This window comes from Pinus tabuliformis, chromosome X, assembly GCF_031772625.1.
Source record: "Pinus tabuliformis cultivar Carrire ecotype Pingquan chromosome X, CPIR1, whole genome shotgun sequence".
In the NCBI taxonomy this organism is placed as follows: Eukaryota; Viridiplantae; Streptophyta; class Pinopsida; order Pinales; family Pinaceae; genus Pinus; species Pinus tabuliformis.
The window spans coordinates 373,306,253-373,333,576 of NC_142308.1; positions in this window are offsets into that span (position 1 = coordinate 373,306,253).

Sequence of the window (27,324 nt, forward strand, 5' to 3'; positions counted from 1 at the left end):
AGACCAAATTCAATTTGAATTTAGCTCACTGGGTGAAATTTATAGAGAAAAATGAAATTTGCAGGGTTTTAGGCAAAAATGGGTAAAGAGCAGTGGTTCTGGTGCATTTATTTGAAGGTGCTTTGGTGAATTAGCAAATTTCTCAATTTCAGGGATCCTACAATGTTTATAGGCTGATAGCCTATTTTTTACTTTTCTTTCAGTGATAAACCCATTTGGGTCATAGGGTACCCACCAAAATCTTCTCTTTAATTTGAGTTGTTCACCCAATATCTTGTCAGCATCTTGCCATGCTTCCTTTTTGTTAATGATAAAGGGGCCTAACTAGTTTCTTAATTTCAGCTGAGCTTTTTTCTTTGCATCGTAGAAATGAGTCAAATCTGAGTTGATAAATTGCCTAAAATATTCTACAGCAAACAGTCTCATAGGCACATATTTGGGAAATTTATAGGGGCATAGCTCACAGCCATATATTCGGATCTCAGTGTGATTCTGGTAGAAGTACCAATCACCTATTTTGTAGCTTTTGGAGAGCTGTAATTTTTTTTGCATATCACCAGAGAGTCTAGGAAGAGGAGTTCTCATCAGTAGAGAAGAGACCAGATGTATAAAAAAATAAATGAATGCATAGTAAGTGTAGGGAGAGTTATGGACTTCATGGAAGACTGAGGTCCAAAAGATCACAGACCTCCTTTCTGCTTTAGAATCCAATTTTCTGATGGGAAACTGAAAACTGTCTGTTTGATAATATAAGAACAGATGATATATATAAGAGGTATACTTGAAGACTCCTCTATTTAGATTCAAGAGTTAGTCATGGATCTTGTTGGTAATGAAAGTAGCATAGTTATATTTGACAGCAGGAGGCTGTCCTGGAGTAAACATGGACAACAGAGCTAAGATGGTCTCATCAACATATTCACTTGTCTTAAATCCTAAGACATAAGATATCATATCAATAATGAATCTTCCAACTTCATTGAACTAGACATGGTGAAAGGGAGGTGGCTCTTTGGGCTGGCAATCTGGTCTCACAAATGTTTGAACAACATGGGTTATCTTTGCATTGGTCAGTTTAGATCCTTGCTCAAGCAAGAATCCCATAAAAAGAGGAGCCAGAAGCTGAATGGGTTTGAAGTGTAACATCTCATTTATGGACTCAGGGGTTATATAAAAGAGAACAGTTCCAGATGGAGTCATAACTGCTCTTTTGACAGGTTCATAATTGGCACAGCACAGGCGGGTTACATCTGGGAATAAATTTACTAAGGGGAGGTAGTACCTGGGCAGATTGGATTCCCATATCCCATAGAGATCAGTTTTACTTAGGTGACTATTCCTAATTTAACAGAATGCTTGGAGGTGGTTTTTGTAACCAGTTAAGTCTTATATTTGAAAATCCCTATCAGTCAAGGGCAACCACTCGAGGTCCTTATGAGGTGCATTGAGGGGAGCAATGTTGAAGGCCATCGGAGCTTCCATTTCTCAATTTTTTGTGATTTTCAAATTGGAATTTGGGTTTTTGTGGCAAAAGTAGGCAAAATAACAGTTCTGGGGCTTTTCTCTGGGAATTGCAGACCAAAGTCGATTTGAATTTAGCTCACTAGGTGAAATTTATAGAGAAAAATGAAATTTGCAGGGTTTTAGGCAAAAATGGGTAAAGAGCAGTGGTTTTGGTGCATTTATTTGAAGGCGCTACATTGAATTGAACTCGAATTTGGGTCCTTTGGACAACTTGCAGAGAAAACTGAAATTCACAGGGTTTGGAAACAACATTAAGGTAAATACCTGTTTTTAACAGTGCACTGAGCGGATTGCAGGCTGTAGGACAAGTTGGAAGACTGAATTGTGGACTCTGTTTGGCTTGGTGGCGGACTATATGGTCGAGCGCTACTTTGGACGTAAACGGCATGCAATAGTCACATAGAGAAAACAAGTGAAAATGAGTGAAAATGACGTTTTCACGTCCTTTTTAACAAAAAATTGACTTTGGCGGCCTTTTGGTGTGTTTTGGTCGGATGACATCAGCATCACAGAGTATTTTGTCATGTATAGGGGTGACATGGTGATGATGTGGCGCTGACAAGGAGGTGATGTAATCAGATGACGTGGTCATGACGTCAGCAGGGGGTCAGTGGGGGCAGTAAGCAGTTTGGGCCCGCGCCGCTTTTGGGCCAAGGTGGTTTTGAGTGGAGGCACAATGAGCATTATGGGAGGGCGCCACCTGTCCCATGGTACGATAGGAATACCACTGTTCCCCGAGCGGTAAACATTGGTGTGAAAGGGCGCCGCGATATTGTTGTGGGTCATCCGATCAATAAGACCGGATCCAACGGTCAGTGCTCAACAGAACTGGTGGAGGGCTACAGCACGGGGACCCACATGAATAAACAATGAATTGAATACACCGGGCAGGTTTAAACTTTGTTAATTAACCAGTCGTTAATTAACTGTTAATTTTTTAGTGCGGGGAGGGTTTTTATATGGTTCTAGCTAAACCACTAATTCCCGAAAAAACAACAACATATTGCTATAGTTAGCAGGGGCGGGATATTTAAATTGTTTTGGGTTTTTCATATATTTATATAATACAGGGAAGGAAAATATTATATAGGGTTTATAAAATAAATTTAATATGTTAAAATGAGAGATATGTTTTTGAACAAAAAGCGCTAAGTTTAAAGAGTGAAAAACTTAGGCTTAGGGAAATGAAAGGATTTTACACAAGAAATGTGGCTTCTTTTATCCTAAGTAAAAATAGAGTTTCACTTAGTCTTTTTCATGAAATGAAGTGAACTAGGAGTATTGAGCAGATCCCAACATCCTTGTGGGGAGGTTAGTGAGTGATTTTGGGAGAAGTATGGAGGGAAGTTAGACATGCTTCACTTGATCTATAGCCACACCTTGCCATGATACTTATGATATCCATGAGATGAATCACCTTTGAAAGACAAATTACTCACAAGCCTACTTCTGCAACATCAAAACTTCCTACCCAGCCTATTATACCTAACATTTTTCTTCCTTTTTCCTTGGGTACATTTAAACTAGCAAACCCTTATTCTCTTTTTTTCTTTTAACTGTCGTCCTATCTAAGTCTGCCCTTATTTCTTCCAGGGGCTCAGATTTGGCTGTTGAGCACCTTTGCTTCTCTACCTAATTACTTATCTACCAAGCTTGAACTGTTTGGACAGATTTTGCTCTCTATCTCTAAAACAAGTAAATTTAAACATGAACTGACCAAGATTAAGCCGTTTGGCCATCCATCAACTGTGGCAAGAATCAACTAATTGCACACAATGAAATTCTTTGCAAAAACAGAATAGTAGTGGCATTTTGGACTAGCACATTTTCCTGGTCTTCTTCATTTGGGGTTCATTTCTTTTCTTTTTGACTAATTCATTCTTTTTTCCCTTTGATCCTTCTTTTAGGGCATACCCTCTTTTCATTTTTTAATTTTTTTGATTTTTTCAAAATATGGAACCTTTGCAGCATGGAAAGGATGAACATATTTGGCATTTTACCAGTCAATCATGAAATATGATACCTATTGGTATAGGAGCATAACACTGGATCCACTTGGGGATGGCTTTTTCCTCGTGAAAAGCCAAGAACAGCAGGTCAGATTGCCTTATATTCAATTCTTGCTGCATTTTGAAATTTCCCCTCTGCTGTAAGTATACAAAACTGTATCTTTGCAACATATATACATTTCTCATAAGCTCAGTCCAACAATTGAAGCTCTATTTTGGATAGTTTGTCTGAATGTTTGTTTTCATATTTACAGATCCCAAGTCTTCTTCTTCAATTTCTGCTAAACTAAAAAGGTAATACAAAAAGGTAGCTCAGTTCCTTGACCGTTGCTAAAAATTTGTTACATATTCCCTCCTATCTTATTGCTGTAATAAACTGGAGAAAATAAACACTCTTATGTACAAGTTAAAGTCCTGACACATCAACAAACTAGATCAAAATAATGCTTTAGCATCCGACCATTAACTGGTCCATCTTCTGCTTCTATGCCATTCAAGCTTTTCAAAAGATAAGTGTTGTTTCCTTGTGAAGCCTGAATAGTAAAAGGTCCCTTCCATAAGAAGTAAAACTTCCCATGTTTTCCTTTATCTTCCCTCCTGGAATCCCACTTCAGTACCTTGTCTCCTATGAAGAAATCCTCTGCCTTAGTCATCTTGTCAAATACCTTCTTAAGTTTTTCTTGTAGAACTTGAGATCTTTGATACACTTCTTCTCTAGTCTGCTGTAAATAAATAGTTTGATTGATTCTTCTCTGAATGTCATTGGGTTCTGCCTGCACTTCTTGCAACAATTTTATCACAGGGACTCCCAAAGATGAAGGGAATACAACCTCCATGCCATAAACCAATTCATAGGGGCTTGTTCCAATGGATCTTTTTGTAGTCAATCTGTCTGCCCAAAGTGCATTGATAAGCTTCTTATGCCAATTCTTCTTGTTTTCCTCCAATACTTTCTTAATGATATTGATCAAGCTTTTATTGGATGATTCAGCTAGACCATTACCTTGAGGGTAATAGGCTGTGGAGTGGCCTAGGGTAATGTGGTACTTGTGATAGAAATTAATCATTCTCTTGGATTTAAAAGCAACAACATTGTCAGTTATAATCTTTTCCGGATAGCCAAATATGGACAGGATATTGGTTTCTAGGAATTGAATGATCATTGCATCATTAGCTTATCTACAAGGGATGGCTTCTATCCACTTGGTAAAGTAGTTTGTGGCAGTCAAAATCCATTTATGCTGGCCAGAAGAGAGAGGGTGAATTTCCCCAATGAAATCTAAACCCCGCTATTGAAATGGTCTTTCTGTGGAACTTGGTATGAGGGGTAAAAGTAAAATCTTTCTCTTTCCTTCAAAGATTTGACATTTATGGCAAGAAGTTACAAATTTCTTTACAACAGCAAACAGGGTGGGCCAGTAAAATCCAGCCCTTAGGATTTTATCAACCGTTGATTTCCAGTACAAATGTCCACCACAGTCCCCTGCATGAAATTCTTTCAGCACTTTGTCAGTTTCATCCTTTGTTAAGAAACTCAGTAAAATGCCTTCATGATTTTTCCAAAATAAAACATTATCTAAAATACAGAATTTTGAAGCTTTCATTTTCATAAATCTCTTTTTAGTTCTAGATAACCCTGGAGGAGCCTACAGGTTTAACAATACATAAATTATATTAGCATACCAAGGTGATTGTAAAAAGGCTTGATTGATCTATGGAGTCGCTATCTCCTGTTCATTATCCAGTTCATTGATGTCAAGGGCTTGAAAGTTGGTTTCAGTGATAAGTTTAGCTAATCCTTGTCCTTTTATCAGCTTTGTTGGTTTAATTTCAACGTCATATTCCAAAATGTTAGCTATCCACTTGCCTCTTTTGCCTTCGATTCCTTCTTGAGTTAGAATATCCTTGACCACAGTACTTGGTACATAAGCTATTACATGAGAGTATAAGATATAAACTCTGAAGTCCTTAATAGATTTTACCAAGGCATATGCCTATTTTACCATGATTTGATACTTAAGTGGTGCATCTCTAAGCGCTCTGCTGAAAAAGGCTATGGGCTTTTCACACCCCTGATCATCTTTTTGCAATAAAATAGCAGCAATAGTATGTTCTGATGCAAAGGAAAAGATTATAAAATCTCTGTCAAATTTTGGGCTTGTAAGGACTGGTGTTTTAGTTAAAGCTATTTTGATTTCTTCAAAGGCTTGTTTAGCTTCTATGGTCCATTTAACTTTGGAATATTTCTTCAGCATGTTATTTAGCAATCTTATCAGTTCAGCCAAGTTGGGTATGAATCTTCTTAGAAAATTGATTTTCCCTAGGAAAGCTTGAAGTTCTTTGATATTTCTAGGGTGAGGAACTTGCAGAATGGCTTGTATTCTGTCTGGATCTATTCTAATACCTTCTTTGGAGATGATGTGACCTAACAGTTTACCCTCTTCCAGGCCAAATAATGACTTCTTTGGATTTAGTGATATACCATATTTTCTGCAGATTAAAAACACTTGTCTAAGATGATCTAGGTGTTCCTGATCTGATTTGGAAAATGTAGTAAGGTCATCTAGATATATGACCAGGAAATCATGAATTTCTTTAGCAAAAGCTATGTCCATGGCCCGCTGAAAAGTCGCCCCTGCGTTCTTGAGTCTGAATGGCATCTTTACATACTTGAAAGTTCCCCAAGGTGTTGTAAAAGTAGTCTTGTCTTGGTCATCAGGGTGAACTAAAATCTGGTTGAAGCCTAAAAACCCATCTAGCAATGAAATTCTGGAGGCACCCACTACCCTCTGTAAAATGTGGTCCATCTTAGGTAAGGGGTAGTGATCTTTTAAAGAGACTTTATTTAAATTCCTCAAGTCAACACACAGTCTTATTTCTCCCGTTTTCTTCCTAGTGGGCACTAAATTGGAGACCCATTCTAAAAATCTAATGGGTGCAATTATTCCAGCTTCATACATTCTCTTGACTTCTTTTTCAATGAGAGGAAGGAGTACAGGGTTGACCCTTCTAATTTTTTACTTGAATGGTTTTCGATTTTCTTTGAGGGGTATTGTATGTTGAATTACATAAGTGTCATAGGATTTGAAATCTTCATAACTCCATGCAAAAACATCCTGAAATTCTTTGAACAGTTCAACAGATTTTAGCTTTTGGTCAAGAGGCAATGCTTTGGACAATTTTATCATTCCGGGATTCTATTTAGTGCCTATGTTACAGTCCTCAATTTCTGCATTTAAAGGCTGCATTTTGGGTTTCCTTGGGATATCATTAGAATAAAAAATGTCTTCCAGAGGAGTTAATCCTGTGGGTAAAAAATTGTCCTTTAAATCAATCACTTCAGATTCTCCTTCAACAGTTTCATCAAAGTTTATTTCTTTCAGCTCTTGCAACTCTTTGTTGGTAAAGTTTGTTGGATGTAGTATTTGAGTTGCTGTTTCAGCTGAAATGTAAGTTTCAATTTTGTCTATTTGATGATCTTTACCAACAGTGCCTGTGTCTATATTTGTGTTGGAAAATTCTTCTTTTAAAGTCAGGAAATTATTAATCTGAGTGTCATTGTCAAACACTTGCCAGTTTTTTACATTGTCTGGTACAGTTGGCCTATGTTTAATCTCAGCTATAAAATGATGATTAGGCTCAAATGGCAGTTTACAAGTGCTGGCAAATGTTGCCAAACTGTGAGCATGCAAATTATGTTTCCTTGGAATTTTGGCAAGCTGTGATTCTAGAAAGGTATTGAGTATTTCAACTACTGCTCCTCTATAAGCTCTTAACCTGAGGTCATTTGTGAGAAATTTTCCTTTCATTTGTTGAATAACCAAATCAGAGTCTCCCAAAATTGATATCCTAACTGCCCCTGGACTTTTTATCAATTTGAGTCCTAGCAAGAGGGCTTCATATTCAGACATATTATTTGTGCATCTAAAATTCAGTCTGTATGCATGTCCTTCAACATGGTCATTTTGCATGTTATGTATCCAAATCCCTGCCCCTGCTCCTAGCTTATTCACTAATCCATCAAATTCCAAATACCATAGGATTTCTTGATTACATCTAGCATCAGGAGTGTAAAAAATGTGCTTAGTAGGCAGATTTGGATTTTGAGTTTCATGTGGTTTCCCTTGTGTGTGTGTAGTATCATTGGTCACCGAAACTTCTTGAATCTAAACACTAGATTTTTCATTTATGAATTTTTTTTGTGCTGATGCTAAAACCTTGTCATTAGTTGGAGGGCAAATTTTAGCATTGTATAGGATGAAAGAGTCCATATTGGAATGCATGGAATAAATGGGAAAATTTTGGGGTTTCTCCTAGCTGCTGACCACATATTTCATCAAAGTTTCCCAGTACAATCTCTTTGGCTGACCAAATATTGAAATGGTAGCATAGGACATGTCCAACTGCAAAGATCTCTAGAGCTTTGCACCCCAAGATCTGGATAATAACATGCCATATTTTGGTGGGATATCAGCTACCACTACATCCATTAAAATTGTCTTGGCAGGGTATTTAACTAGAGATACACATAAATCTTTGATTAGGCTTAGACATATGACCTGGCTAGAATCAAAAGAGAACAAGTCTTTGTATGGCCTGGTGATATCTAAGTCCAACTTTTCCATCACAGACTTGGGCATTAAATTATGGGAAGCTCCAGAATCAAACATTGCATTATGAAGTACTTTGTCATGAATATTCAGACTTACATAGAAAGGAGGAACACCTCCATCTACTGATTTTCCATTTACTTCAGGGCCAAAAATTAATTATGGTTGGTCATCTAGGACATTTACTGCATCTCTATTTTCTGAAATTTGAAGTGATCTACTGATTTGTTCTCTATAGACATCATGTTTATCCAATTCGGACAATGGAATGGCTATCTTTAATTTGCCTATTTCGGTTTCAAGGTTAAAAATTTTTTCTACTTGAATCTTTGCATTTTAGGCAGCAATATTTTCTTTTTCTATTGTGTCTTCAGTGCTTCTTTCTTTATCAGGAGTGTTGTTATAAACTGAAGCTGCTTGAAAATCCGTTTTAGGAGGTTCCTTTGCATTTTCTTTGGGAGGAAAGGAAGTGGAAGGCTGACTGTTTGATGGTTGACTGTCTGATATGTCCTCAACTGTTGGTTCTTTTGGGTTGAGGTCTGTTCTAGCAGGGAGTTGTATAGGGGGGTTATTAACCTTTGCTTTTTTAGGCTGCTTGGCATCTTTCTGCTTATTGGGTTCAGGAACATCTATTGTTCTGCTCCTCAACTTGTACTGCTTATGAACCTCATAGACAGCTGCATCATATCCCTCCCTAAAATCGAATGATTCCCCAGATTGGGTTTGGAATTGATTGAAATTGCGAGCTTCTTGGTCATCCTGGGTCAATTTTTTTTTTTGTCCACTATTGAGACCCATTAAGTTAATTTGAGAGTCTTCTGTTGGCTCACTAGAAGTTGAAGCTTCAACGTAGTTTTCCTGGAAAGGAGGTCTAATGCTTTAGTCAGGACCGACCTTCCTAGTATTGGGATTCTGATTTTTCCTTAAATTTGGGTTTCTTCTAGCATTACTTGGTTGACCATCCCAAGAGGATTTCCTCTCAATTGTTTCTACTCTATCACCCAGTCTACCCATTCCTTTAATAATTGCATCTAATTTTTGCTCAAATGCAGAAGGTTCTTCTTTGAAAGGAGTTCTCCTTTAAGCTCTAGCTTGAACTCGTTTAGAAATCAGATTGGCCTCTACACTGACAGCTATACTCTGCATGTTTTCTAAGCTTGAAGGAGCTATTTCTCTAAGCTGGTATGCCATGTCGACAACAAATCCATCAGGGAACTTGATCAAGGCCAGGTCTGGTGGGTGTCTGAGATTCTGAGGGATAGCATTGTACACATTATTAAATCTGGCACAATAATCTTGAACAGTTTCTTGTGGGCCTCTTTTCAAGCTTTCATATTCTGATAGGATATGTAAAGGGTCTTTCTTCTTTTCCCATCTGTTCAAGAAAGTTTGATAAAGGGCTTTTGGATCAACGATAGTATTTACAGGGAGTGTCCTAAACTAGGTCCTTACATCACCTGTTAAACTCTGAACAAAGATTTTCATTCTCACATCATCAACATCAATTTCATAGTTTTCAAAATAATATGTTATTTTCTTAGTATGTTGTTGAGATGTATAAGTGCCAGTAACATCAAAATAGGTGATTTTGCTTTGATAATCTTGAGGCATAGCCCCTGGATTTGCAGGTAGCTGCAGGGGAGCATATCGGTTTGCCATATTTACAGAGATAAGTGTAACAGCTGGAAGAACAGGGATAACAGTGGAAATATATGCTGTGGATGGGGGAGTGGAAAAGATGTTTTGAAGTGTTGACGATGAACTTGGAGAAGCAACAGTAATGGCAGAAAGGACTTGTGATTTTCCAGCAGTAAGCTCAGTTTGGATAGGGTTCTGCTGAGGTGTGTCAAGGTGTAAATCAACAGAATTTTCTTGATTATCCCGGCTTCTAAGGTTCTTAGGGATCAAATTAGGATTTTCAAAGATAGGTGGAGGATTTGGATCTGGATTTGATCTGGTATAATGGATCTTCTTCTTTGGAGCTAGCTTCTGAATATATTTTTTGGTTTTTTTTGAAATATTTTGAAGGACACAACTTTTGACAGTGTCTTATAGGAAGCTTTTGAAATATGGGAGTTTGAGTTTTCCTAAAGATCTATTGAAACAAGGGACTGATCAAGTCTTTGAGACAGCTGTTCAAAGCCTAAAACTAGGCTGGAGATAGACTGAAGTAGCTTTTATTTACTCCTGTAATTGCATAGAAAAAACAGTTTCAAAGGCTACCTGGCTAACTTTAGGCTCCATCTATAGCTTTAGAAAATAGACAGCAGTAACAAACAATTATTCAGTTCCCCAGTGGAGTCGCCAATGATGTTATCACTCAAGTTGTTCCCCAAAAGTTGTAGAAAAGGGAATACGGCCGAGGTAACCACAGACCAATCTTTTAGATGCAGGTTCTAGCCAATTTGCATCTAGAGAGGGCTCTCTCTTTATGATTTAGCTTTGCCTTGAGCTATATTAGGCTAGTTATGAAGTACAAGGGTTTGTTTGATTTTTGGATGGTGACATTCAATAGAACAGGGGTGTAAATCTGAGAATTTCAGTCCATTGGGCTAATGGAGTCTATGAGGATGAACTGTTGGATATGGTTTCTTTGCCAAAGGGTGGTACTACAGAGCAAGGTAATCAATCATGGAACAACTTATAAGCTGTAATCAGGTGGGATGGGGTCAGGGGTGAAGGGAAATTAAGAATCCTTCATCATGTTGACAAAGGGAAAGTGGATGAATATTACCAGGGAGTAGTTAAGAATTCCTTAGCTAATATTCAAGATGTAAGAAGCAGGGTGAACAAGAGCAGTTAAGAATGCCTGCTTATGCTAATTCTGAAGAAAACATTAATAATAACAGAGATTGAACTCAGAGTGCTTGCAAACAAATTCTGAGTTATTCTTTTTCCCTATTATTTAGATTATGAAATATATATGATATAGTAAACACAGAAATTGAAAACACAAGTAAGAGAGACTTATTGATCCACAAAATGATTCAAGAATTATGTAACATAGTCCTCTGCTATCAATTCCGCATCTAGAAAGTCCAACAACAATGTATTCCAACAACTTTTGTATTCAGAAGATTTTCAAAGTTACAGCACAGTTCCAGAAATGTATCACCAACCCCTAATACTTCGCTTGGGGAGGTATTTGTACAAAAGTGTTTACAAAATATCTCAAAGAGATAATATCTAGTAATAACTTCAATAACTTCTTCTACCTACTCTACAGGAGAAGTAAATGATCTTGAAAACAGGGAGAAATAAATGCAGAAGTAAATGCTGTTGTGTTGGTTGCTCAGTTGGTGAGATGCGTTGACTGTAAGCTCAGTGAGTTGGCTGGTGGCTGCTTCCACTGATGTCCCGCGCTGCTGCCCCGGCTTTCTCGGGTGTATCTATTTTCGATTTGATAGATTTCCGACCCTCATGATTCTTATCCGTTTCCTCCCTCCGCTTTATGGTATCTGTTGTATCATGGGTAAAAAAAAAAGTTGAAACGTGCCTATAGGATTTCCAACATGCTTTGCCACCACTGCTCTTCTAGTAAATGATGTCTTTGCAGCTTTTTGAAAGTCTCATCAGCGTCATGTACCTGTAGAAGTTAGGCTGGACTGTAAGAAGATGTTTCACTTCATGCTCAATATAGAATAGATTTTCCAAGTTGTTGTAAAGAGTTCGGCTAGATGGAAGGGTTTTCTCTACCGAAGTACTTGATGATGCATTTACTTGATCAGCAACATGTTGATTCAACCTGTGCGTGTACTCAACTTGTCTCAACAGGCGTTATTACATCCCACCAGACTTGGCAAGCCCCTTTCATGTAAAAGTGCAAATCTCTCTATAAAAGAGTTTATCTCCACTTGCATGTCCTGGCACTTCCTCTCCAAATTTTGCATGACGGTCCTCATGGTCAGAACTTTTTTGACTGCTATAATGGTGGTTGTCCCATCTCTGATATCCAGTGCTGCTACTTCTTCATTGGTCTCAGTATTCAAAAGATGGACTAGCCTGTTGGCCAATTCGGGCTTATGTCCCAATAGAGTTTTGGCCTTTTGAATTTCCACTTGGGCTACTGCTATCAAGTCAATCTGCTCATAAATGGTTTGAATAGACCTCCATACATCACTAATGGATTGACTGATGTTAGCCCACAAAATGCCTTTGATTTCTCCTAGAGGCTTATCTAAAGAGAAATCCTTTTCCAATGCTTTTACCCTATTCTCTAATGCTTTCATCTCTCTTGTCTTTTCTACCATAGGCATTTTAGATTTGTCATAACTCACTTCTATTTTTTCCAATTTCTCTTTAGCCTCTTTTAATTCTAATACTTGGAGTTTTAATTCCTCCATAGCCTTTATTAACTCCTCTGTGGTCATGGTAGTGCTATTGCTTGCTGCTGATGCTGGGCAGGTGAGAGGCACTGCTGTTGTAATTGTGGGAGGAGTAGTTGTAACTGTTGGAGTTACTTTAGGTGGCTGGGAGGTCAACACTCCCTGCTTTTCTTGTAGTGATTTCTCCAATTCCTGCTCTGTCTCACTTAGTCTTTGATTCATTCTTATCAGCAAGTCCATCATGTCCTCCTCTGCCTTTTTCTGCACAACCTCTGTAGTTTGTGGATGCGTGGTAGTAGGCAGCTTCAACTGTTTCCTGAGGGTAGCAATGTCCTCTTCCTTTTTCTTAATCAATGCTTTTATTCCTTTGGCATCCTTAGGATCATGTCCCAGCTCAATGATGATATCCTCCAAGGACTTTATTCTGTTGTCTTTGGCTAAAGAAGATTCCTTTTCCAAATCTAGTTGGGTAGATGTGTTGTTCAATGAATTCTGCAATTTGTGAGCCAGCATTGCCTTATCTGCCAATGTAGAGTAGACCATCTCTCCAGTTTGCTTATGCAACTCAATCTGGTCCATAGGATGAACGTCTTTGGCAAGGACCTCCAGATTTGTTCTAATGTAGTCAGCTGCTCACTATGGCTGCTGCACTTTGGGCTTAAAGTGGCTCAAGATCATTTTTCCTTCTTTAATGTCATATGCAGACATTAACCTTTGCTAGTTGGCGGGAGTCATCTTGAGAAATTGGTCATAAATTTGCAGCCTCAATGGATCATTTTTAGCCTTAATCTCTGTGAATGTTCTTTTGACATCTGAGGCCTACTTGCTTGATGGTCTGGTGGATGAAACTTCCACACTATGCTGCCTTTCTAGGTCCTGCCAATGAGAGCTAGTGGATGTTTCTATTACCGGGGAGATCCGTGGGTTGGTTGCCCTCTCGCTTCTTGGGCTTTCTATGGTTTCCTCAATAATTTCCTCTTTAGGTAGAGGATTTATTCTTTGCCTTTTTGCCCCTGGTTGCTCTACTGGTCCACTTACAGGTGTGGCCTCTTCTCTGTCTCTTTTCCTGCCCTTTTCCTCATTTAGAGGAGTCTGTAATGCTGGTACCTCTGGTGCTTTGATCTGGACAGGAGGAATTTTCCCTTGGCCATGTTCCTTTGATGATGCTAGCTGATCTGTCATTATGTGCTGCTATGAATCCAACACTTCTTTGCCTTTAGATGTCCCTGTAGCTGGTGTAGTGCTTTCTTGGGCAGGTTGCTGTGAAGTTCCAGCAGATGATGTACCCACTCTGGTTTGCTGAGGTAGTTTGAAAGACACTTGTCCAAAAGAGTCCAGGTCAAGGGTATTTTTAAGATTTTTCATAGCTTGTTCCATCTTTTCTTCCCCAGTGAGTTATTCAATTAATGTTCCCTCTACCCACTCATCTTGATTAGCAAATTGCTCAATTTCAGGGATCCTACAATGTTTATAGGCTGATAGCCTATTTTTTACTTTTCTTTCAGTGATAAACCCATTTGGGTCATAGGGTACCCACCAAAATCTTCTCTTTAATTTGAGTTGTTCACCCAATATCTTGTCAGCATCTTGCCATGCTTCCTTTTTGTTAATGATAAAGGGGCCTAACTAGTTTCTTAATTTCAGCTGAGCTTTTTTCTTTGCATCGTAGAAATGAGTCAAATCTGAGTTGATAAATTGCCTAAAATATTCTACAGCAAACAGTCTCATAGGCACATATTTGGGAAATTTATAGGGGCATAGCTCACAGCCATATATTCGGATCTCAGTGTGATTCTGGTAGAAGTACCAATCACCTATTTTGTAGCTTTTGGAGAGCTGTAATTTTTTTTGCATATCACCAGAGAGTCTAGGAAGAGGAGTTCTCATCAGTAGAGAAGAGACCAGATGTATAAAAAAATAAATGAATGCATAGTAAGTGTAGGGAGAGTTATGGACTTCATGGAAGACTGAGGTCCAAAAGATCACAGACCTCCTTTCTGCTTTAGAATCCAATTTTCTGATGGGAAACTGAAAACTGTCTGTTTGATAATATAAGAACAGATGATATATATAAGAGGTATACTTGAAGACTCCTTCTCTATTTAGATTCAAGAGTTAGTCATGGATCTTGTTGGTAATGAAAGTAGCATAGTTATATTTGACAGCAGGAGGCTGTCCTGGAGTAAACATGGACAACAGAGCTAAGATGGTCTCATCAACATATTCACTTGTCTTAAATCCTAAGACATAAGATATCATATCAATAATGAATCTTCCAACTTCATTGAACTAGACATGGTGAAAGGGAGGTGGCTCTTTGGGCTGGCAATCTGGTCTCACAAATGTTTGAACAACATGGGTTATCTTTGCATTGGTCAGTTTAGAGCCCTGCTCAAGCAAGAATCCCATAGAAAGAGGAGCCAGAAGCTGAATGGGTTTGAAGTGTAACATCTCATTTATAAACTCAGGGGTTATATAAAAGAGAACAGTTCCAGATGGAGTCATAACTGCTCTTTTGACATGTTCATAATTGGCACAGCACAGGCGGGTTACATCTGGGAATAAATTTACTAAGGGGAGGTAGTACCTGGGCAGATTGGATTCCCATATCCCATAGAGATCAGTTTTACTTAGGTGACTATTCCTAATTTAACAGAATGCTTGGAGGTGGTTTTTGTAACCAGTTAAGTCTTATATTTGAAAATCCCTATCAGCCAAGGGCAACCACTCGAGGTCCTTATGAGGTGCATTGAGGGGAGCAATGTTGAAGGCCATCGGAGCTTCCATTTCTCAATTTTTTGTGATTTTCAAATTGGAATTTGGGTTTTTGTGGCAAAAGTAGGCAAAATAACAGTTCTGGGGCTTTTCTCTGGGAATTGCAGACCAAAGTCGATTTGAATTTAGCTCACTAGGTGAAATTTACAGAGAAAAATGAAATTTGCAGGGTTTTAGGCAAAAATCGGTAAAGAGCAGTGGTTTTGGTGCATTTATTTGAAGGCGCTACATTGAATTGAACTCGAATTTTGGTCCTTTGGACAACTTGCAGAGAAAACTGAAATTCACAGGGTTTGGAAACAACATTAAGGTAAATACCTGTTTTTAATAACGCACTGTGTAGATTGCAGGTTGCAAGACAAGTTGGAAGACCAGATTGTGGACTCTGTTTGGCTTGGCGGCAAACTGTATGGTTGAGCGCTACTTTGGACGTAAACAGCATGCAATAGTCGCGCAAAGAAAACAAGTGAAAATGAGTAAAAATGACGTTTTCACGTCCTTATTAACAAAAAATTGACTTTGGTGGGCTTTTGGCGCGTTTCGGTTGGATGAAATCAACATGACAGAGTATTTTGTCGTGTAGTGGGGTGACGTGGCACTGACGAGGAGGTGACGTAAGCAGATGAAGTGGTCATGACGTCAGCAGGGGGGTTAGCGGGGGCGGTAAGCGATTTGGGCCCGCATCGCTTTTGGGCCAAGGTGTTTTTGAGTGGAGGTGCAGCAAGCATTGCGAGAGGGTGCCACCTGTCCCACGGTATGGCAGGAATACCACCGTTCCCCAGGCGGTAAACATTGGCGTGAAAGGGCGCCGCGATATCGCTGTGGGCCGTGCAATCAACATGACCGGATCTGATGGTCAGCGCTCAACAGAGCTGGTGGAGGGCTACGGCGTGGGGACCCACATGAATAAACAATGAATTGAATACACCGGGTGGGTTTAAACTTTGCTAATTAACTAGGTGTTAATTAATCGTTAATTTTTTAGCGCGGGGAGGGTTTTAATATGGTTCCAGCTGAACCAATAATTCTCGAAAAAACAACAACATATTACTATAGTTAGTAGGGCAGGATATTTAAATTGTTTGGGGTTTTTCATATATTTATATAATACAGGGGGAAAATATTATATAGGGTTTATAAAATAAAGTTAATATGTTAAAATGAGAGATATGTTTTTGAACAAAAAGCGCTAAGTTTAAAGAGTGAAAAACTTAGGCTTAGGGAAATGAAAAGATTTTACACAAGAAATGTGGCTTCTTTTATCCTAAGTAAAAATAGAGTTTCGCTTAGTCTTTTTCATGAAATGAAGTGAACTAGGAGTATTGAGCAGATCCCAACATCCTTGTGGGGAGGTTAGTGAGTGATTTTGGGAGAAGTATGGAGGGAACTTATACATGCTTCACTTGATCTATAGCCACACCTTGCCATGATACTTATGATATCCATGAGATGAATCACCTTTGAAAGACAAAATTACTCATAAGCCTACTTCTGCAACATCAAAACTGCCTACCCAGCCTATTATACCTAACATTTTTCTTCCTTTTTCCTTGGGTACATTTAAACTAGAAAACCCTGATTCTCTTTTTTTCTTTTAACTACCATCCTATCTAAGTTTTCCCTTATTTCTTCCAGGGGCTCAGATTTGGTTGTTGAGCACCTTTGCTTCTCTACCTAACTACTTATCTACCAAGCTTGAACTGTTTGCTCTCTATCTCTAAAACAAGTAAATTTAAACATGAACTAGCCAAGATTAAGTTGTTTGGCCATCTATGACTGTGGCAAGAATCAACTAATTTCACACAATGAAATTCTTTTCAAGAACATAATAGTAGTGGTATTTTGGACTAGCACACTTTCCTGGTCTTCTTCATTTGGGGTTCATTTCTTTTCTTTTTGACCAATTCATTCTTTTTGCCCTTTGATCTTTCTTTTAGGGCATACCCTCTTTTCATTTTTTAATTTTTTTGATTTTTTCAAAATATGGAACCTTTGCAACATGGAAAGGATGAACATATTTGGTATTTTACCAGTCAATCATGAAATATGACAGCTATTGGTATAGGAGCATAGCATTGAATTTGGAGGACAATTGGGTCTTCAAATCTTGGATAATTTCTTTGTCATTTCCAACCAGCAACATATTATCCACATACAAGACCAAATAAATAACATGGTCACCAATTAATTTAAAATACACACAGTGATCTTCTTTGCTTCTGGTGAAGCCAAGTCCCCGTATAAATGTATCAAATTTCTGATACCACATCCTTGGTGACCGTTTTAACCCATACAAAGACTTCTATAACTTGCATACCAGTTCTTTCTTACCCTTCACCGCAAAGCCTTCAGGTTGCTTCATGTAGATTTCTTGTTATGAAACCAGCTCAAGAAAAGATAGAAAAGATAGATCAATGCCTTAGAATTCAACCTCTTCAAGGGGGAAACCTCCTTTACATTACATAAATGAACAATTCTTGGATGATTCAAATGAAAAAACCTCCTTTCTATATATAGGAGTCTAAGGAGTCACAATATAACCCAATCGACCTAACAATAATAATATAAAACCACAAAAATAACAATATACGGATTCTATGGGCCACAGTAATAACAATATGGGGATAATAGGGGCACAACAATATTAATAAGGGATGCAACTACAATAGTAATGGGGTAATCACTAGTATTATAGGGACCCAACATGCCCCTTCTCCTTCAAAAAAGTGTTGTCCTCAATGCTTGAGTAGTTCTGGATGCTTTTGTATAAAATTCTCATCCTCCCATGTGGAATCTTCAGCAAATAAGTTCTTCCACTTGATAAGATACTCTGAAATTGATCGATTTCATAGCTATCGAGTTCTTGTTTCTACCACTGCTTCCGGTTCCAATATAATTTTTCCTTCCTTGTCAAGTTCTGGCAATATTATTTGAACTGGGAGCTTGTCGCCTATAACCTTCTTTAAACATGAAACATGGAAAACTGGGTGCAATCGAGAAGCTGCAGGAAGCTCCAATTTGTATGCCATAGTACCAATCTTTTGCAACACCTTGTATGGACCATAATACTTTGGTCATAATTTATTATCCTTCTTAGCTTGCTTGAGGGACATTTGCTTATATGGTTGTAGCCAAAGGAATACCCAATCACCTACATCAAAACTTCTTTCACTGCGATGTTGATCTACTTGTTGTTTCATTCTATTCTATGCCAACATGAGGTTATCCTTTAAGAGTTGGAGGACTTGTTGTTGATGTTTGATGTGATGTTCCACTGCTTGAAGCTTAGAATTTTCTCTTAAATATGATGTGATGGATGGTGGCTAATATCCATAAAGTTCCATAAATGGGGTCATTTTTGTTGCTGTATGGAAGGAAGTGTTATACCACCATTCAGCCAGAGGCAACCATTTGACCCATTGTGTCTGTTTATCAGATACAAAGCAACAAAGATATCCTTCCAAACATTTGTTTACTATATCAGTTTGCCCATCAGATTGAGGATGATAAGATGAGCTATGAGCTAACTGAGTACCAAGACAGGAAAATAATTATGTCCAAAAATTTCCAGTGAAAATGGGATCTTTGTCACTTACAATAATCTTTGGGTTTCCATGTAGCTTTTGAATTGTTTCCATAAATGCAGTAGAAACTGTACTAGCTTTAAATGGATGTGACAATGCACAAAAGTGTGCATACTTGGTAAGTCTGTCAACTACCACCATGATGAGAGTCTTTCCCTCAGACTTGGGCAAACCTGTGATAAAATCCATTGAAACCTCCTCCCAACATTGGCTTGGAATGGATAAAGGTTGTAATAGACCCGGAGTCTTAATTGTTTCAACTTTGTTTTGTTGGCAAACCAAACATTCTGCCACAAATTTTTGAATATCTGATTTAAGGCCATCCCAAAAAAATTCCTTCTTAACCTTGCGGTAAGTTTTTAAAAATCTTGAGTGCCCTCCTAAGGGAGAAGTGTGCAATTCCATAAGAATATTTTGTTTTAGTTGGGAATGCTTATAGAGGTATAAGCGATATTTGTACCATAAAGAATCATTTTTCTAGCTAAATGTATTAGACATACTGGAATCTTGTTGTAACTTTCGAATAAGTGCCCATACTTCTTCGTCATTCTTCCATTCCTCCCTTGCTTCGTTTATCCAATTTGGTTGGATAATAGAAATGGCGCACAACAATGCTTCCACATCCTCATCCTTTCTTGAGAGTCCATCTGCCAACACATTTTGCTTCCCTTTTTTGTAGATGATTTCAAAGTCATAACCAACATCTTTATGACCCACTTTTGTTGCTTTTCAAAGGATAATCTTTGTTCTAAAAAGTATTTAAGGCTATCATGATCCGTTTTTACCTTGAAGTGTCTTCCCATTAGGTAGGGTCGCCATTTCTTAAGTGCATGGAGTATTGCCAACATTTCCTTCTCATAGATAGCTTTGTGCAAAAACTTTCCCTTGATTGGATGACTTTAAAAAGAAATGGGTCTTTCATCTTGCATTAAAATAGCACCAATTCCATTTTTTGAAGCATCACATTCCACAATAAAGGTTTTTGTGAAGTCTGGTGTAGCTAAGACCGGTGCTTTGTACATTGCCTCTTTAAGATGTTCAAAGGCCTTTGTTGCTTCTGGAGTCCATGAAAATGCATCTTTCTTCAATAATGTTGTTAGAGGTGCTACTATTCTCCCATAATTCTTAACAAACTTGCAATAATACCCTGTCAACCCAAGAAATCCTCGCAGATGCTTTATGGATGTGGGGATTTTCCATTCCTTAATGGCTTTAATTTTGCTAGGGTCTACCTTAACTCCTTCATGAGATACAATATGGCCCAGATATTCCACCTCTTGTACTCCAAAGAAACATTTGGATCTTTTTGCATATAATTGTTTCTCCTCCAATAGTTGTAGCACCCTGTCAACATGTTCAACATGATCCTTCCAAGACTTGCTATAGATTAGTATATCATCAAAAAATACTAACACAAATTTTCTAAGGAATGGTTTGAAAATGGAATTCATCAAACCTTGAAATGTTGAAGGTGCATTGGTAAGGCCAAAACGCATGACCAAAAATTCATAATGACCCTCATGAGTTCTAAATGTTATTTTTGGAATGTCTTTAGTCTTCATTCTAATTTGATGATATCCTAAACGAAGATCCAACTTGGTGAAGTAAATTGATCCATGCAATTCATCTAGTAATTCATCAATGACAGGAATGGGAAACTTATCTTTAATAGTGAGCTTGTTGAGCTCCCTATAATCCGGACACATGCACCATGATCCATCCTTCTTGTGCACTAATACTACTGGAGTAGAGAAAGAACTTTGACTCGGTTGAATTATACCAGCCTCTAGCATTTCTGAAACCATACATTCAATTTCACTCTTTTGGGCATAGGGATATCTTTACGGCCTGATGTTTGGAGGAACACTTCCTGGAATCAGATGAATAGGATGATCATGATCACGAATAGGTGGGAGACCTTTGGGAGTCTCAAATACCTTGGAATGATTGTCAAAGACTTTTTGGAGATTTGGAGAAATAGATGATTCCAATGTGGAAACATCTAATGAACCTAATTGTGCAATTACACCGCTTTGTTCCTTTTTTAGAAGCTTTGTCATACTGTTAGAGCTGATTATCTTTCTCGGTTTCCCAGCAATATCCCTTAATTCAACTTCCTTTCCTTCCACAAAAAAATTCATGAAATGTTCTTGAAAATTAAAAGCTATTGTACCCAAGGATTGTAGCCATTGGACTCCTAGTACAACATCAACACCTCCCATTGGAATGGAAAGCATTGGGCTAGTCAATAAATATTCTCCCATCGATAGGTTGATATTATGGCACTTTCTAGAGCAATTTATTGTTCCTCCATTTTCAACCATCACTTGACACTCTGGTGCTGGATATAAGAAGCAATTCAATTATTTTGCTACCTTACAATGAATAAAATTGTGGGTACTTCCTGAATCAATCAACACTATTACCTTTTTCTTCTTGATTTGTCCTTCTATCTTGATGGTTTGAGGAGTGGTAATTCCTGCCAAAGCATTACAAGATATGGCTAGATTCATTTCTTCTTTATCTAGGCTTTGTTCCTGGAGTATATCCTCTTCTGTTGACCTTTATTTCTCCTTTTCTTCTTCCTCTTCGCAATCTATGTATAATAATTTATTCTCAGCACACTTATGACCTTTAGTGTATTTGCTATCAAAATTGTAACAAAGCCCTTTTGCTCTTTTTTAGACTTCCAATTTTTGTGGTGTCAACCTTATAGGTTGTGGAAGACTAGGGGAAACAACACTTCCATCTTTATAGTTGTGAGTGGTATGCTTCCTGGTTGCCATAATTTTGCTTTCCATTTTTCTTGCTAACCTGAATGCCTTCTCAAATGAATCAGGTTCCCAAAGGCGAACATCATGTTGGATATTATCCTTTAAAGTCCCTATGAACACATCAATCCTATGCTCCTTTGGAATATTTTTTACCCTTATGTTCAATTTTTGGAACTCCTCAATGTGCTCCATTATTGAACCCTTTTGTTTGAGACTTATCAATTAGCTAAAAAAAGTGTTGCTTTTTGTATCCTCATAATGTGCTGTCAATTCTTCTGTATAAATTGCCCAAGTGATAATTTGTTTACGAGACAAAAGCCATTGATACCATACAAACTGATTTGGTTCCAAATATAAAGTTGCAATGCGTACCTTTTGTGTGTTTTGCATATTATTAAGATTGAAAAATTGCTCCATCTGTAATATCCATGTTGCGGGATCCTTTCCATCAAAATTCCTCATATCAATATTTGGAATGTGGTGGGTCTTCAATCCCACATTAGAGTCTATAAAATCATGATTAACATTTCTTTTGTTTGCATCATGAGTTTCCTTTACTACCTTTTCATCATTAGTAAGTATTTCTTGTAGAAAATTTGTCAAATCTGTCTTCAAATCTACCATGTCTCTCTTCAAGTCTATCTTCAAATCGTCCATCTTAGATTCCACACCCTTTATTTTAGATTCCATGCCATTTATCTTAGCTTTTGTTAGCTTTTGTGATAGTGACATTTTTTGCACTTGTTCTTGTAATTTTGATATATCATGTAGCATTTCTTCCTCTTCTTCATGAGTCATGCTAGGGCTTTTAGGTTTATTACTAGGTGTTTGCATTTTCTTTCCTCAGGGCATCAGTTACCGATAATAAAGCTCTACTATGCCTTTTTAATTCCTTCAAAATAATTTTTCAAACCAATCTTAAGCAAAAATTTAAAAGAATCTACACACCTTTTTTCACTTTGTAGGAGCTCGATATTGCCTCTGATGTATCTCTGTACTTTCATGTCATCCAGTTCTGAAATTGCAACCTGTAGTAGCCCTCTGTGTCTTATTTCCAATTCCACTAGTCTAATCCAAATTGGATTCTCCAAGGAAGAGTTATGTGAAATCTCCTACAGTGACCTGATTATAGACTAGTTCAGTAGAGCGAACTTGTACGATGTGCCACGTGTCACTGTTTTAACCTTTGGCTCTAAAAAGTATATAAAAGAAACTATAGTCCGTCCTCTTTCTGTACCTTCTTACAAAATTTAAATCCGATGCTCAGAGAGAAAGTTATGACGATTTTCCCCAGGTCACCTGTTTGGAATGTAATTCAGGAGTATGCAAAAAGACCAACTTCCTCAGATCATATCTCCACAAATATAGTGCGAAAAGCTCTGAAATTTGGACCCGAGGTTCAACGCGATTACTTTTCAAGTGGGTTTTTTTTTAGCTTTTGAAACATCGCAAAAAAAACATTATAGCGAAAATTCCACAATGACCTATTTGGAGCAACGAAACCTTAGAATCCAAAGCTCTGATACCAAATGTTATGAAACCAGCACAAGAAAAGATAGAAAAGATAGATCAACGCCTTAGAATTCAGCCCCTTCAAGGGGCCAACCTCCTTTACATTACATAAATGAACAATTCTTGGATGATTCAAATGACAAAACCTCCTTTCTATATATAGGAGTCTAAGGAGTCACAATATAACCCAGTCGACCTAACAATAATAATATAAAGCCACAAAAATAACAATAGAGGGATTGTATTGGCCACAATAATAACAATATGGGGATAATAGGGGCACAACAATATTAATAAGGGATGCAGCTACAATAGTAATGGAGTAATCACTAGTATTATAGGGACCCAACATTTCCTCTTCGAGATCCCCGTGAAGAAATGTTGTCTTCACATCCATTTGTTCTACCTCAAAATAAAAAGCAACAACAACAAATAAAAGTAATCTAATAGAAGCTATCTTGGAAATAGGAGAAAAAATATTACCAAAATCAATTCCCGACACCTGGGAATAACCTTTTTCTACCAACCAAGCTTTGTATTTCTCCACCTTTCCTTCTGCATGTGTCTTCTTCTTGAACACCCATTTGCTGCCAATGGGTTTCCTTCCAATTGACAACTCCACCAGATCCCAAGCCTCATTTTTGTACAAAGATGCCATTTCATCAACCATGGCCTCTTTCCAGAGTTTTCCATCCTCTGAATCTACTGCCTCCTTCACAGTTCTCGGATCATCATCAGTAACAGACAAAACAAAATTTGAATAGAAAGCAGATGGACTATACCTTTCTGGCTGCCTTCTTTCTCAAACTGATCTTCTCCAACCAAAGTTTGTGGCTCTTCATCTTCTAATTCCTCCACTGTTGTAGAGTCTGATTCTTCCTCCTTTAGCTCAAACTCTATCTTCTCAGGTTCCTTTGGTTTGACTTCATGTTTAATAACATCTTTCACCTCTCTGAGCACCACATCTCGGCTGTACACAACCTTCCTTGTTACTGGGTTCCAAATCTTATAACCCTTTAAACCATCCTTATACCCAATAAAGATGCACTTTTCAGATTTACTATCCAACTTGGTTCTTTTCTCCTTTGGAACATGTACATATGCATCACATCCAAATACCCTCAAATGTGAAAGAGAGGGTTTCTTACCAGTCCATACCTCTTGTGGAGTCTTATCCTCCAACGCTGATGAAGGTGACCTATTGACCAGGTAACATGCAGTATCCATCACCTCTGCTCAGAATTCCTATCATAACCCAGCACCACTGAGCATGCTTCTTGCCCTTTCCATCAATGTCTTATTCATCCTTTCTGCAACTCCATTTTGCTCAAGTGTATATGGAGCAATCTTCTGCCATGTTATACCACACTTCTTACAGAATTCTTCAAATTCCTTACTGCAAAACTCTCCACCATTATCTATCCTCAACACCTTTATCTTCTTCTCTGTCTGATTTTCCACAAGAGCCTTAAATTCTTTAAACTTGTCAAAGACTTCAGATTTCTTCTTAAGGAAATATATCCATGTATTCCATGAGAAGTCATCTATAAATGATACATAGTACACAAACTTACCTAGTGATGGAACCCTCACAGGTCCAAACACATCACTGTGCACAAGCTCTAATATATGTTTTGCCCTCTTACTACCAGAGGGGAAACTCACCCGATTTTGCTTCCCGTATACACAATTTTCACAGAAATCAAAATCCAAAGAGTATTACTCATACCTTCTACCATACCTTTACCATGAAGTATTAGAATGCCATTCTCTCCAACATGTCCAAGCCTTTCATGCCACAGCATGGTCTTCTCTCTAGAGACCACTAGATTTTCTGCTCCACTTTCAGGAACCATAGAACTATTGCACCCCTCAATAACAATGCTACCTTGCAGCTTGTATAGAGTTCCAATTCAAGCTCCCCGCATCAATACCAGTGCTCCCTGAACCATTTTGTAGGTATCCTTCTCAAACACTATTTTACACTTGCATCATCTAGCTTTCTTACAGAAATCAGATTTCTAGCTAATGCAAGAATATGTAGAACACCTAGAAGTGTTCTAAGCCTTCCACCTTGCAACTTCAACTTTACTTTTCTGCGACCAACAATTCTAGCCTTCCTATCATCCCCTAAGAAGACATCACCGCCATCGTATTTCTCATACTCGCAGAACTACTCTCTATGGGGAGTGAAGTAAAAGGATGCACCTGAGTCAATCAACCATGCCTCATGATCTACATGTGTACTTGAAGAAGCCAAGTACACATCCCAACCTTCATCTGAGGTGGTTTTCACCTCTACAGAAGGAGCATCATCAGGTCCCTTTCCTTTGTCAGGAGCTTTAGATTTATAGTCCCTTTTTTAGTGCCCTTCTTTTCAGCATTTCCAGCACACCACCTTTATAGGTTTTCCTAGAGATTTAGATCTCCCACTCGAAGACTTATTTTTGTTTCTGTTCTCGGACCGTTCTTGTACAAACAAGGCATCACCATTCTGGATCTCCATATTTTTCCTTCTCATCTCCTCCGTCAGCAAGGCTAAGACTATTTCATCAAGCTACAAGGTAGTTGCATTGCTACCTATTACAATAACCAGACTATCCCACGAATCTGGTAGAGAACACAACAAACTGATGCACTTATCTTCATCTGAAATTTTAATATCAATAGATGCTAACTGACTTACCACAGTATTAAATGCATTTAGATTCTCTGTCACCGAGTCTCCATCTTTCATCCTCAGGTTATGTAGCTTTTTCCGCAGGAACAATTTATTCACCAGAGACTTAGATTGGTACAAAGTCCCTAACTTGTCCCATAAAGCCTTTGCCATAGCTTCCCCTGATACATTCAACAATACTGAATCTGAGACACACAATTGTATTGTGCCCTTTTCCTTCCGATCCAACTTCTTCCATTCTTCATGGGACACTCCCGTTGGTTTAGCACCCGGATCTACCACGATCCACTGATCTTTATCCACCAACAGATCCTCCATCTTGAGTTTCCACAATTCAAAACTCTAACCATTAAATTTCTTGATCTCTATCTTTCCACTACTCGCCATCTTCTTTCACCACTAGAATCGATCTTGTAGATCTCCCACTGAACAGGTTCTATCACAGGCTCGAGCGAAACCCCTCAGCAACAAAGGCATCCCCTTGAAGCCAAAACTGCTCCGATACCAAATGTAGGTTTTAACCCCGTACAGAAATTATCTGCATACAAATTCTAAAACACATAAAATAAAAAATGAGAGAGCATAACACATAAAACAAATACACACAGAGATTTTCCCCTGGATCCCAAAACCAGGACTACCAGCTTGATTTTTCATTATGTTCCTTTCAATGTTACAATACATATTTATACATGCTGAAGCATCCAATACCATGGACTGAAAACCATCGCGTCCAAAAACATGTGCGAAAATCATGCACAAAACCATAGGTGGGTCTGCCTAACCTAACATAGGGTCCAAAACCAAAATTTTCCAGGGCGCTGCCCCGGACCCCATAAAGTGGGGTTACGGGCACCCCTCAAACCCCCTGTGACCTCCCTCCCCCCCTCTAACCACTGGTTGACTACATGGGCTAGTCGTGGAAAGAATATAACACAACCCAACAACATGGTCTTATGATCCTTTAGGGATAATTTCAAAGCTGAGGGTAGAACAAAAGAGCACTCCATATGCACATACACCTAGGTTAGAGATAGAGAAATATGCTAATTAGGAGGCTGAAGAGAAGTTAGTCAGTCAATCATCTCTACAAACTCCCATACCAAAATACAAAGAAATCAAGAGGCCAAGGGAAGTTATGTCCCCAATAGATTCATAAAACTAGGATGCACATTTCATTGTGTTCAAGAGAAGAAAGAAGAGCCAAGGATGACTACTAATTCTCATAGTAAGAACAACCCTCAAGTAATAACTATTCAAGAAGAATCCTCTGAAGAAAAGACTTCACAGGAGAAAAGTATTATGGTTTTTATAGACATCCCTACCACTCTATTAACATATTTTGAGGAGACAACTAAGTCTCCTATATATTCTACCTCTCATATTCTAGCAAAACGAAGTATTTTGACAAGGTATAGGGAGATCAAGTTGAAGAATAAATATTTAAAAGCTTCAACATATTCAGAATTTTGGAAGCAAAATTCCACCACCCAACACATATTGTTATCTGCATTTGACTCAAAAAAATGGT